Below are 12390 nucleotides of genomic sequence, written 5' to 3'. Positions count from 1 at the left end.
TCAAAGCAGTTGTTTAAATAGGGGCCTCAGCCATGCTAATAGCTGTTATCATAGGACCTTACATCTATTAAAGTCTCCTCAGAAGGAAATGCAAACCTATGACATGCTGATTGTGATAAGCAGCACACTTTCACCTACGAGGGACTGTAATAGAAGCAGAAGTGCCTCACAAATGACCTAGTAGTCCCCCACACATCAGGCACCAGAGTATCTTTTCTCTATCATAGGTAAGAAAGGGACTTATTTCCCATCCTGGAGCATCAGTGGCTGTGTCAGTCCCACCACAGCTTCCGATGTGACTGGAGCTACACTGACATGTATGATTAAAGCTCCATGTTATACCGCAGTGGCTGCGTTTTCAAGGAGATGGAGGAAACCTCACAGGACCCCTGGGGCAGGACACAACACTGCTCCTCAGAACATTCCTTTTAAAAAAGTTGTCATGAAATCCAATTAACCAGCTGGAAGGCCATCGTGGGCAGGCCTCCTCGGGGTTAATAAATAATAGAATATGCCCTACATGGGAAGGGGAATCTCTCTTTTCTAAGCTTGCAGGCTGTGACAAGGGCTCCTGGCAGGAATAAACACGAACTACCACCACATTCTGGTCCCTAAAACTTCGGTGAGTCCAGCAGTGAAGGTCCCCTAGACAGATGCCCAGGGGATACCCTGGGGGTACCTTCCCCCTCCCCTGCACCATAAGCCACAAATTCATCAACCCAGCCCCAAGTGTGACGGAATGAGGGGCCCTGTCTTGAGAGAACAGAGCATTAAAATGCAGTCAGGAGCTTTAGTTCTAGCTCCAGGTCAGTCTCATTCTCAGGCAAGCTGTTCAGAGGCTCCTGTTCGCAGCTGAACAAGACCGATGGTAGAGAAGAGTTCAGGATGGGCACAGCAGGTCCTCTCTCACTGGTCCCCTCTCTGTGGCTGATCCCCCTTGGGGAACTCTGTGCTTTTGTTAGACCAGCACTGCTCAATAAAAATACAATGTGAATCATGAATGTCATTTTCAATTTTCTAGTAGTCACATAAAAAAAAAAGTTCATTTCAAAAAAAATGGTGACATTAATTTTAACAATGAAGGCCGGGTGTGGTGGCTCACACCTGTAATCCCAGCACTTTGGGAGGCCGAGGCTGGAGAATCACTTGAGACCCGCAGTTCGAGACCAAACTGGGAAACAGGGAGACCTTGTCTCTACTAAAGATTAAAACTTAGCCAGGTGTGGTATCGCACGTCTGTTAGTTCCAGCTACTCAAGGAGGCTAAGCAGGGAGGATCGTTTCAGCCCAGGAGGTCAAGGCTGCAGTGAGCTATGATTGTGCCACTGCACTTCAGCCTGGGCAACAGAGTGAGACTCTGTCTCAATTTTAAAAGAATTTTTAAAATTTTTTTTTTAATAGAGAGAAGGTCTCGCTATGTTGCCCAGTCTGGTCTTGGACTCCTGGACTCAAGTAATCCTCTCGCTTCAGCCTCCCAAAGTGCTGGAATTACAGGCATGAGCCACCACACCCAGTCCCTTAATTGTGACAAAATAAAAAACAGTTTTAAATTATAAAACATTTTAATAATATATTTTATTTAACCCAAATATATACAAATTATTGTCATTTCAACATGTAATCAATATAAACATTTTGAATGAGATATTTTTACATTCTTTTTTGTCTTGTGCTAAGTCTGAAATCTGGGGTCTAGTTTACAATGACAACACATATCAATTAGGACAAGACACATTTCAGTGCTCAATAGCCACATACGGCTAGTGGCTACCATATTGGACAAGTCAAGGCCTGGATCTCCGTGATCCCTCGTACAGGGAATCATGCAGCCCCCATCTGGCTCACAACCACATCCCCTCTCCTCCGTGCCCTCTGGGCACCATGTTCTTGCTTCTTGGGGACCCTTAACCCATCTCCCTAGTTCAAGACTTTGGAAGGACTGGGAAAGGCAATGGAAGCTGCCATCACTCCCAGGGACTACTCAGTGAAAACTCCCCGACACCAGAGGGTCAACATTTTGGGGCTGGCTGGCTCTGGTCTACACCCTCCAGCATCATCCCCACGGCCCAGGGAGGGTTGTGTGGGGCTATCTTAGAGTGACAGAGCCAAAGACTGGGCAGGCAGGTCGGGGGAGAGCAGGAGTTGCAGACAGTAGCTCCAGTAGTTCCTGGAGTGGTGAGGGCTTTAGTTAGAAGCAGATTGAGGAGCCTTTAATCCTCTCTGTTACCAGAGAGGAAAATGTGGGTGGCAAGTAAAGTCTTGTCAGGGAAAATACTGGCAGGAAGGTGAGCCACATGCCCGAGTAATCGCCGACTCCACTGCTCTCCTTTGATGTAGCACCTCGGTGCCATGCAGGCCAGGCCAGGCCTGTGACAGACAGGCCCTTCCTGGGTGATTTCGACTGTGTGTGTATGTGTGTGAGTGTGTATCCTGGCTCCTTCTCAAGCTGCAGATGCCTGTCTCTGCATGCCCTCAATCTGACAGCATCCCAAGGGGAATGAGTCCTAGGTTCATGTTTTCTGAACCTCACATTTAGACGTGTGGCCTGAGAAATTAGGAGTGTCATGGAGCGGACGACAGGCTGGTACAGATGACACTGTACTCACCATGCCCGTCCTACCTCCCTGAGTGCTCTCTGCTACCTTGTGGAATAGCAGTGGATGCATGAGCACGTGACTGCTCCAGACAGTGGGCAGGCTCGGTCAGCATGCTGAGTAGAAGAGGGCACTGCAGAGAACAAAGAGCTCCAGTGGAAGTGCTGTCTATGGGCCTGGAGCAGTGGAACAGGATGAAGCCTCAGTGAGGTCCCATGGCGGAGAGAGAGTCACCCATTTGTAAGAGACAACACTCCTGGGGTCCAGTTCTCAGGCCCTTGTGCGTTACCAGGAACTCTGCCAGCTCTAGCCTGATGTTGCCACCATCCCTCAGGCTTTAGAAAGGGGAAAGGGAGCTGGTTGATTGATCACTATTATAATATAAAACACTTTACAGTTTACAAAAAACTTTCACCTCCCTTACGGTGTAATTCTCCCAACAATTCTATAGTGTTGGCAGGACAGGTATCGTTATCCTTATTTTATAGGTGAGAAAACTGTGGCTCAATGAAGGGAAACACTTTCAAGGGGCAGAGCCAAGATCAGTAGGCAGGCTTTTCCATAGAGCTCTCCAGAATCATTGCTCAAGCTGCCCTTAGAGCAGGGCTCTTATAATTTGGGGGTCATAGATCCCTTTGGGAGTCTGATTTAAAAAAAAAAGAGCTTTGAATCCTCTTACTGAATAATAGACTTTAAACAGTCCATGATCCCCTTGAAATTTTACACAAAATATTGTCTGTACAATTTTTAGGGGGAGGGACTGGGGATGAATGAAAAATATCAGATTTTTTTTTTTAAAGAGTCTTGCTCTGTTGCCCAGGCTGGAGTGCAGTGGCATGATCTCAGCTCACCACAGTCTCTGCTTCCTGGGTTCAAGTGATTCTTCTGCCTCAGTCTCCCAAGTAGCTGGGATCACAGGTATGCACTGCCATGCCAGGCTAATTTTTATATTCTTAGTAGAGACGGGATTTCGCCATGTTGGCCAGGCTGGTCTCAAACTCCTGACCTCAAGCAGTCCAACTGCCTTAGCCTTCCAAAGTGCTGGGATTACAGGTGTGTGCCACTACACCTGGCCAAATATCAGATTTTTCTTTTTTTCTAGTTGGAGTCTTACTTTGTTGCCCAGGCTGGAGTACAGTGGAGTGATCTCAGCTCACTGCAACCTCTGCCTCCTGGGTTCAAGCAATTCTCCTGCCACAGCCTCCCAAGTAGCTGGGACTACAGGCGCACACTGCCAGTCTCGGCTAATTTTTTTTTTTTTTTTTGTATCTTAGTAGAGACGGGATTTCACCGTTTTGCCCAGGCTGGTCTCGAACTCCTGAGCTCAGGCAATCTGCCTACCTCTGCCTTCCAAAGTGTTAGGATTACAGGCATGAGCCCCCTCAACTGGCCCAAAGAGCAGATTGTTAAGGGAGTCTATGACACCCAAAAGGTTAAGAATTTGTGATCTAGACCAACCTCTTCATTTGACAGATGAGGGAAATGAAGCCCAAAGATGGCCAGTGATTTGCCCAGGACTGCACTAGCCTCAGAGCAAAAGTGGGACTTGAAATCTGAGTCAGTCTGCCCTTTCACTATATACCAATTATAATGAGGTTTACAGATGCCTGAGCTGCTCCTGGCTCCAGGGAGCCCTGGCTTGGGAAACACCAAGCCCCTACACAATGAAATCCAGATTAAGAATGAATGTGTCATCCCAGCTCCACCCCTAGCCAGCTGCACCACTATCCTGCACTCTCTACACATCATTTTACCTTCCAGAGTAGCATTTTACCTTCCAGAGAGAAGCACCCCCTGACCTCCCTACCTCTGAGGAACACTGTGAGGAAGCAAGGACATGAAATGTGATGGAGCTCCAGAGATGGGGCAGGGAAGGGGAGGAAGAGGGAAGAACAGAAGAGAGCAAGTGGATGTTCAAAGAGGCTGGGGTTGGGCAACAGATAGATGGGATGGTTTTGTTCTATGCAGCCGTTTCATCCTTTGGGGCTAAATTTCCCCATCCCTCACACTGTAGGTAACAGGTCTCCTTAAACTTTGCCCTTGCATCCTCTGAATTGATCAGGGTCCTTCTTTGTAAAACAAAGCAAATATAAAAACCTGGAATCCTCCCCATCTGGTTTAAGCATGAAGTAAGAATATTGAGAGGACTGAAAAACAGACTTGAGTCTGAGCTTCCAGGATGACTCCAAGAGCCACACTGCAGATCCGGCTGCCAGGGGAACTGCTGCCTCCGTCAGGAGCAGGAAGCTGCCAGTTCTTACCCACTCTGTGCCTGCTGTGATCTGGTGCCAGCAAAAAGGGAGGACCCCTTTCTGCCATGTCCCTGTGCCTGGGTAACTCTGTTCAGAGACAAAGATTGACTCAGATTGATGTGACTAGCACCCCTAGCAGCAATGGAAATTAAAAAATAAGGGCAGTTTTCTTTTGTTTTAGTTTTCGTTGGAAAGGTAGGATGCATCCTTGAAAAACTATCAAAATATCAAGAGGGTATTGAAAACATTTGGGCAGCCATGAATATGTCTATGATAGTGCCCTTTTTGATGCTGGGGACATAGTCCCAGGAGACTTACTCTGACAACCGTATTTCGAGGTCTCTCATTTTAACTTAATTTTGTTTTGTTTTGTTTTTTTGAGACAGTGTCTCACTCTGTCGCCCAGGCTGGAGTGCAGTGGTGTGATCACGGCTCACTGCAGCCTGGACCTCCTAGGCTCAAGCGATCCTCCCACCTCAGCCTCCAGAGTAGCTGGGGCTACAGGCATATCCACCACACCTGGCTAATTTTTAAAGTTTTTTTGTAGAGATGGGGTTTCACCATGTTACCCAGGCTGATTTCAAACTCCCAGTCTCAAGGGATCCTCCTGCCTCAGCCCCCTAAAGTGCTGGGATTACAGGGATGAGCCCCCACACCTGGCCTAATTTCAACAAATTTTTAAAAAATTCATGTGACTTCTGTATTATATGTGTATATATCTCTTATCATCTATCTAGAAATATATATAGAGATACACATACACACATATACTATTTATAAGCACACATTGTATACATACATGTTTTATTTACCATAATAATCATGTTTCTCTAAAAATCAAGTAGAATTGGGGTGTTGAGGAGAATATTTGAAGCTAATCCTTCAGTTTCTCATAACCCTCAGCTACACACACACACAGGCCCTTAAAGATCTTAGAAGGGAGGGAGGCTAAATGTCCTGGTTTATCTGGAACAGGCCTGGTTTATGCCTATGGGCCCAGCATAATGATTAATAACACACCTGCCCTCTCCAAAGTCTTCATTTAAATGATAAATTATATAGTCATCTTAATCTTGGGGGACATCTGACAGTCCCTGGCTTCTGGGACGTGCTGACAGAAATGTCATTGCAACCTGACCCAGCCAGCCCTTGGGGAAAACCAGGTGGTCAACTGATTTGTCTTTATTCTCCTATTTTGAGAGAGGTCAGACCTCCAGGCCCTACCTCACCACACCCAGCCAGTTGAACTGAGACCTCTGGGGACATGGGCTCCTAAGTCCTGTCCCCTAAGAATTGAGAATGCATCATCACAGATGCTCACACACAGGCTATGGTCCTAGCCAAGCCACGGTCATCTTACTGCTCAAATCTTCCCTCCTCTAGGAACTACCCCTAACCCTGATCCACTGTAAACATAAGTCCTTTAGCATATGATGTCCCCACATTGCATAAAACTCACTGAACCTGCTTACATGCCAATTCTATATGAGTCTGATTATTGTTTCATTTACTACAGTCCTGCCTTTCTCACCAGACTAGGGATCCCAGGGTTAGGGGCTATCTACTAGGTATCCCCAAGTCCAAGATTGAGTTCTTCCCCCATCAAACCAGAGATCTTTAATGGCAGGAACCAGTCTCCCCTATCAGATGGAGCTCCCAAGGACAGGAGTCCTGTAACCTGGAAGACAATCATCTCTTCTTCTTACTTCTGCCTTTGCCATTCAGTGCCCAACCTAGGTTCAAGGGAAAGTGTAGGTATGGATCTCGTTCTCCTAACTACCCCGCACTTGGGCTGAATGAAGGGGTGAGATTTGTTCCTGTGACTCCCTTTCAAAGCAGTTCTGATTTTTCCAGTCTGCCTGGGCCTCCAGGCTGCAGAGCGGACTGACTCGTGCTTAATGAAGCGCATTCTCCATCTGTGGTCTGCCCCTCCTGGCAGCTCCAGCTGCCTGGGGCCTGGCTTTGGGGAAAGCAGTAAAGAAGTTCCCTCATCTCAGGCTGCCCCTCACTACAGACACACCAGGGATCCACTCCCCCAGGCCAGCCCCACCCCACCCATGTTAGGCTAATGAGATCCAGACCCCACACCAGAGCTGTCCTGATTGGGTTGACCTGTTTAATTAAAGCAGCAGCTTCCAAAAACGGAGGTTCTGCTCCAAGGCTCTGCCCCTGGCCTCAGAGACAGACTCTGGCTGTCTCTGGCCAGCTTGGACTTTGGCACTTTTTCTCAGACCCTGACTTTCTTCTCTCCCTCCCTCCTTCCTTCTCCTCATTTTTCCAACATCTGTGTCCAGAAAGGAAGAAAAACCATGTTTGGACTGGCCTCCTTCCATCAGTCATTTTTTTCCCCTTTCAAACGTCTTGTCTAAAGCGGAGTCAGTTACATAAACATTCCACCTCTTTCCATAAATTGGCCGCAGTTACCGAACAATAGTGTTACTGTGCAGGGGAAGAGGGAGCCCGAGGCCACACCCCGCAAGTGCTGGTCCCCCAGCCAAATAGAACCAGAGACTCATTCTTTGAAAGAACCAAAGAGGAAATCCAGAATCTTCAGGCGAGACCTTTTCTGTTGTGCTTGGAGCAGTTCCTTTACCAAAGCCCCTCTCTGCTCTGCCCTCCCGGCAGCCGTCTTCCATCTCTTAACTTCAAGCTGTTTGAACGGATGCCCAATTTCTGCTTTTTCCTTAACTGCCTGACAGTGTGTGTCACTGTGTGTCCCTGTCCCGAGGGCAGAGTGTGTGGATGATGGAGTTGGTGGTGGTGGTGATGTGTGCGTGTGTGTGTGTGTGTGCGTGCATGTGTGTCTTTTGGCAAGATTTTTGGAGGCACGCCCTCAAGATTTTGTTGCCTTTTTCTTAAATAGAAACAGTTAGACCTCACTAATTCAGACCAGTTGGAGAAAAGTGCACAGGGGAAAAAAAGTCTGACTTAACAGAACCCAGTTCTTCTCAGGCCTTCTCCCTTCTCCCAAATGCATCCAGTTACTGGAACTGGACTAACCACATTGGCAGATACAGTTTTGCCAGACTTGCTCCATGAATAGATAAAGACCACTTTTTCCATTATCTTGAGTACCTAATTAAATGTGCGGGCCACTCAGGGTGTGAAAATGCATTTTTTTTTCCTAGTAGGTCAGATATCTTCAACATTTATACAGTACTTCTCATTGACTTAGTGAACTGTCTTCTTAGCCAGACTGCATGCTCTTTAAGGACAAGTTCTATATCTTAATCCATTCACTATCCAGTGTCTATTGTAGCTCCAAGCACATAGTAAGTGTGCAAAATATTGTTGAATAGTGGATGGATGGATGGATGGATGAATGGATGGATAAATGGATGTACAGATGAAATTAGTGAGGCAGGAATAACGGGGGTGGAGAAAGAGCCTTGGCAGGGGAAATTTGAAGGAAGCTTCTATTGACCTCCGTCTGGTGAGGAGCAGAAGTAGCAGAGAGCAATGTTAGAGCAAGAGCAAGTAACTGACAGCACTGCCATCAGCTCTCACAGCAAGTGGCAGGAGATGGGAGAGACAGAGATGGTTGGACCTGGGACTGGGGAAGTGAGTGGTAAAGCAGGAGTAGGAAGGCTGTGATTGAATGGGGTTGGTGGGAAGATATAATCGTGTGAATGGGTCTGTGAGCAGCTCTGGTGCTAGAGGCAGATGTGGGTGTGATAAAAAGAGATTCATCTGCTATGGGTAAACTAAGTGGAAAAGGTGCTGTATCAGTTAAGTGGCTTTTGGCTGCAAGTAATAGAAAATTTAGTTCAGTTGGCTTATACTAGTCATTCTCAACTGGGGGCAGTTTTACTCCCCAGGGGACATTTTGCAAGGTCTGAAGACATTTGTGGTTGTCACAACTGGGATGGGTGGTGGAGGGGGTCATACTGGTATCTAGTGGGCAGTGGCCAGAGATGCTTCTCAACATACCACAATGCATAGGACCACACACAATGCACAGCTGCCCACAGCAAAGTATTATGCACCCCAAAGTGTCAATGGTGATGCTGAGAAACCCTGGCTTAAACCAATAAGGAACACTTTATTGTTCCATATAATAAGCAGTTTCAATGGTGGTCATTTTATGTGTTCATTGAGGAGGTGGGTTCTCCCCACCAGTAGCCTTTGCTTCTGCCATGTATTGGGCCTTTGTTCCCTCAGGGCCACAAGAGGCTACAGTGGCTCCAAGTATCACATCCTCACCCAAGAGCATCTTCCTGTCCCTTTATAAAACTCAAATTTCCTTTCTGTCTCACTAGCCTTGTGTCCTATACCTATTCCTCAATCAATCCTGGGCGAGGGGGTTGCCAAGATTAGTTTAATTGACATTCCTCACCCCTATCCCCACGCTGACACTGGGGTATGGAACGTGAAATATGAAGAAAATTTATATTCTGTTAAAAAGAAAATGTATCTTCTGGAGAAAGGAGAGGGTGCTGTGTGATTCACAACAGGCTCTCCCCAGCATATTAGGTTCATGAAACTGAGAAATACGGTCCTGGGCCTCAAGGCTGGAACTTGCTGCTCTGTTACTCATTTTGGATTTGCGCCTTCATTCACTCATTCCATAAGCAGTAGATATTTACGGAATGCCTCTGCATGGTGCAAGGAACATCACAGACGTGTGGTTCCTGCTGACCTGGAGCTTTCAGTCTTGTAAGGGAGACACTAATCAAATAGTCTCATGGATGATGTGCAATTAAAGACAGAGATAGGCTGAGATTTAAAAGCACATGGAGCAGTGACAGCATATTACAGAAGACCTTACAAAGAAGGTGAGGGAGAGTCAGGAAGAGTTTCCTTGGTTGAGCTAAGATCTGAAGAATGTATGAAAATTAGCTTGGTAAAAGACAGGGGACAGAGGAGATTTCCCGAGAATAGTGACCATGTGTGCACATCCCTCTGTGGGGAGGAGCTCAGTGCAATCCAGGAACAGTCACAGTGGAGTGCAGAGCAGAAATCCAGGGGAGGACAGCAGGGATTTTGAGAGGTTAGGCAAGGGCCGAATCTCATAGAGTTTGCTCATGTTAAGGATTTTTGTCTTGGTCTTAAGAGCAAGGAAAATTCATTCAAGTGTCCCAAACAAAGATCTTTTTTTTTTTAAGTGTTTAAAGTTTGTAATTCCTAGTAGGAAAACATTATCTGAATGAATACCCTAATGGCAAACCACTGTAAAATGCTTCAGCTGCATTTGGGGGAGAGGGGTAGGGATTATCTTCAAAGCATCCCGGCTCTCTTGATGAGAAGGTCAGAGGTACACTGGTTTGTATTACTGAGACATCCATAAGGTGATCTAGGTTGCTTTCCCTTCAGCAAGGGCTTTATTTATCAGAAGGGCATTATGCTTGACCTCCATATTTGGCTGACAATTTACGGATAAGATTCGTAACCTTTGGGTTGCTCTGGTATTGTGACATATTTGCTGGATGCTGAGCCACATCCTGGAAGGCCACCATAACTTCTGGATCCTGCATGGCTGCAAGAACCTCTGGATCACCAAGAATTTCATTGAGTCCAGGCATTCTGGCCATTCCAGGCATGCCCCCTCCCATTCCAGGCATTGCTCCGGGAAAATGACCAGGCATTCCCCCAGGAAAACCACCTGGAAAAGAGCCACACTGAGCTCCTGACTGTCGTCTGGCTTCTTCCTCCCTCTGGGCTCTCTCATGCTCTTCTCGAGCCTTCTTAGCTCTTTCTATTCTTTCTTTGATCTCTCGCTCTTTCCATTTTCGCTCATACTTTCTCCAATGTTCGGCAATTGTCTGTGCCCTAGGTTGAACTTCTTTTAGCATTGCACTAGCATCTTCATTATAATCCAATTTACAGGCAAGGGCAAAATCATGGGCTGCTTCTTCCCAGTGGCCTAGAAGTCTGTGTGCTTCCCGGCCAGGTGCGGTGGCTCACACCTGTAATCCTAGCACTTTGGGAGGCTAAGGCGGGCGGATCACAAGGTCAGGAGATTGAGACCATCCTGGCTAACACAGTGAAACCCCGTCTCCACTAAAAATACAAAAAATTAGCCGGGCATGGTGGCGGGCGCCTGTAGTCCCAGCTACTCAGGAGGCTGAGGCAAGACAATGGCGTGAACCAGGAGGCGGAGCTTGCAGTGAGCCAAGATTGTGCCACTGCACTCCAACCTGGGTAACAGAGCGAGATTCCCTCTCAAAAAAAAAAAAAAAAAAAAAAGAAAGAAAGAAAAGAAAAGAAGTCTGTGTGCTTTCTCTCGCCACTTGTCAGGCTGAGCTGAATCAGGATTTATTTTGATGGCTCTGTCACACTCTCGGATGGTAGCATTTGGCTTCTGTAATTTGACAAAGACACTGGCCCTCTTGGCCTACAAAATGGCCGAGCAAGGATTCAGCCTGATGGCATCTGTGAATAAGTCAGTGGCTTTCTGCAGTTTACCATCATTTAGGGCTCAGTAGCAGCCACCTTCTTATCATTTGCCTGATCCATCATCTCTGTTATCTCTGCATTTTCATCTCCCATTTCTTGATGGGCATCAGTGTCTGGTTCAATCACACCTTCATTATCGATTTCTAGATCACTTTCCTCACTTGATGGTTCATCTGCCTTTAAGTCTTCCTCCACCTTCTTACTATCAGGTTTTTCTTCCTAGGTATTTTCTTCGAATATAGCTTTCTGAGTAGCAGGTGGAACTTTACCCCACATGCTCTCCACCCACTCCCTCAGGAAGCGCATTTCCTTGGTGTGCAGAACACTGGGATCCTGCTTACACATTTTCACAAAGGCCCGAAGTTCATTCACTTTGTGGGGGTCCATGGTCAGGAGGTGGTGGGCAAAGCTGAGGGTCTGTAGCCTGGTTCCAGGATCAGGTTCCAGGATCATGCTTGGCATGACCGCGCAGAAAGGACTTTTTTTTTTTTTTTTTGAGATGGAGTCTTGCTCTATCACATAGACTGGAGTGCAATAGTGCGATCTCGGCTCACTACAGCCTCCACCTCCTGGGTTCAAGTGATTCTCTTGCCTCAGCCTCCTGAGTAGCAGGGATTAGAGGCACCCACCACCACGCCCAGCTAATTTCCAAATAAGGATAATTTTGATTGCAGTGTGAAGAACAAAGTGGAGAGAAGCAGGCTAGATTTGGGAAGGTAAGAAACTACTACATGGGTTCAGGCAGGTGAGTTGTGATGGTGGATTGGATCACGGCGATGGTGGGGATGTAGAGAGGTTGTAAGATTTAAGATACATTTGGCCGGACATGGTGGCTCAGGCCTGTAGTCCCAGCATTTCGGGAGGCCAAGGCAGGTAGACTGCTTGAGGCCAGGAGTTTGAGACCAGCCTGGCCAACATGGCAAAACCCTGTCTCTACTAAAAATATAAAAATTAGCCGGGTGTGGTGGCGTGTGCCTATAGTCCCAGTTACTCAGGAGGCTGAGGCAGGAGAATTGCTTGAACCTGGGAGGTGAAGGTTGCAGTGAGCTGAGATTGTGCCACTGCACTCCACTCCAGCCTGGGGAACAGAGCAAGATCTTTTCTCAATTAAAAAAAAAAAAAAAAAAAAAAAAAAGAAGCCAGGCACGG

General features: G+C 46.9%; 1 pseudogene; it reads right to left on the bottom strand.

Annotated features, from left to right (window-relative positions):
• Positions 1-9953: 9953 nt before the first annotated feature.
• Positions 9954-11628, bottom strand: LOC112607799 (annotated as a pseudogene).
• Between the last annotated feature and the right edge of the window lie 762 nt (positions 11629-12390).

Source organism: Theropithecus gelada, chromosome 1 (genome assembly GCF_003255815.1).
Source record: "Theropithecus gelada isolate Dixy chromosome 1, Tgel_1.0, whole genome shotgun sequence".
Lineage (NCBI taxonomy): Eukaryota > Metazoa > Chordata > Mammalia > Primates > Cercopithecidae > Theropithecus > Theropithecus gelada.
The sequence above is the reverse complement of the archived record's forward strand: the minus strand, read 5'-3'. Positions and strand labels throughout refer to the sequence as shown.